We start from the raw sequence: 1,808 nt of genomic DNA on the forward strand, positions 1-1,808 counted from the left end.
TAAATATTAGATCCTTTAAGCTTCTTTGCTTGTTGCAATATGTGTGCCTTATCTTTCTCTTTCATCAACTTTACCATCACCGCCCTCGGTCCCCGATCAGAAGGTTTCCCGACTCTGTGAGCCCGCTCCATCTCAATTTCTTGATGAATTTGCAGTTTATTCTTTAGAATCTCCTTCACTTTACATTCCGCTTCCGTCCAGCTTTCTCCAGCTGTCTCCTTGATTCCCTCAAAGATCAAGTTTTTTCGCTTGGATTGTACTTCCAAATGCTCCATTTTATCCGTTATATCTATTAAACTCTCACAAGTTTTGTAGACATCATCCCTTGTCTCCTTGGTTTGTATTTTCTGTTCACCCATGGCAGCTTTAATCACATCCACCTCTCGCTGGGTAAACTGCAAACTCGTTTTTATCTCCTGTATTTCTCTGGTCATGTTGTCGAGTTTCTTGCTGTTTGTCTCCATAAGTAGTTGCACGAAGTCTTTGAAGTTTTCCTGCTGTTGGTTCATCAGCGCGATGTACATCTGTTTCTGCTGATCCAGAATGTCTGTTACTTCACGATGTTAAGTATAATGCTGTTAAAAGTGTTATGATATGCTGCACAAACGAGGACAGGTCCCTCATATTTCCTTCCTTTAAGTTATCTGGTAATATTTTAACTATGTGTAATGAAGTTAAGTATTTGGGTCATGTCATAAATGACTGTTTGTCCGATGACGGGGATATATATCGGCAGTGCCGTATGTTGTATGTAGAAGCTAATGTATTGGCATGGAAATTTGGTTCATGCTCAGTTGGAGTAAAATTGGCTTTGTTTAAAACTTACTGTACTTCCTTGTACATTGCACATCTGTGGTGTAATTATAAAAAGGGCAATCTTCTTGTCAGTGGCTTATAATGACGTCCTAAGGCTGTTATTGAAAAGGCCTAGATGGACGAGTGCTAGTGAATTGTTTGTCATCTCGAATCAGTACATTTTTCACTGTCTTAAGAACTTGATGTATAAATTTGTCGCTTGAATTGTTCTGAAAATAATATTTTATTGTTGACTATTGTTGCAAACAGTGACATGCGATTTACTTCAACTCTCTGGAAACACTGGTATGCCTGCCTTTTAAAGGGATAGTAGTTTATGGTTGATGTCTTGTATTCGGTTTTTCTTTTTGTTGTTGTTTCCTCTTCTTTCCTTTTAAACAGTTTTTTTTTATCGTTTTTTAATTTTTGAACTTGGATCTTGAGTCTATAATAATAAGTGTCAATACACCACAAAGACAAGATATTTAATGTTCAAACTGATTAAACTTTGTTTTTTTGCAGTATTCACTCATTTTGAATTTGATGCCTGCAACACGTTCCAAAAGAGCTGGGACAGGGGAATTTTTACCACTGTGTTACATCACCTTTCTTTTTAACAACACTTAATAAGCCTTTGGGAACTGAGGACACTAATTGTTGAAGTTTTGTAGGTGGAATTAGTCCAGGGTCTGCCAGATGTATTGTTGTATTTTGCGCTTCATAATGCGCCACACATTTTCAGTGGGATACAGGTCTGGACTGCAGGCAGTCCATCTAGTACCCACAGTGTTTTACTACAAAGTCACGCTGTTGTAACACATGCAGAATGTGGCTTGGCATTGTCTTGCTGAAGTAAGAAGGGACGTTGCTGAAAAAAACCTCACTGGGATGGCAGCTTATTTTGCTCCAAAACCTGTATGTACTTTTCAGCATTAATGGTGCCTTCACAGATGTGCAAGTTACCCATGCCATGGGCACTAACACACCCCCATATCATCATGGATGCTGTCTTA

The sequence above is a fragment of the Monopterus albus genome, unplaced genomic scaffold (genome assembly GCF_001952655.1).
Source record: "Monopterus albus unplaced genomic scaffold, M_albus_1.0 scaffold51.1, whole genome shotgun sequence".
Classification (NCBI taxonomy): Eukaryota; Metazoa; Chordata; class Actinopteri; order Synbranchiformes; family Synbranchidae; genus Monopterus; species Monopterus albus.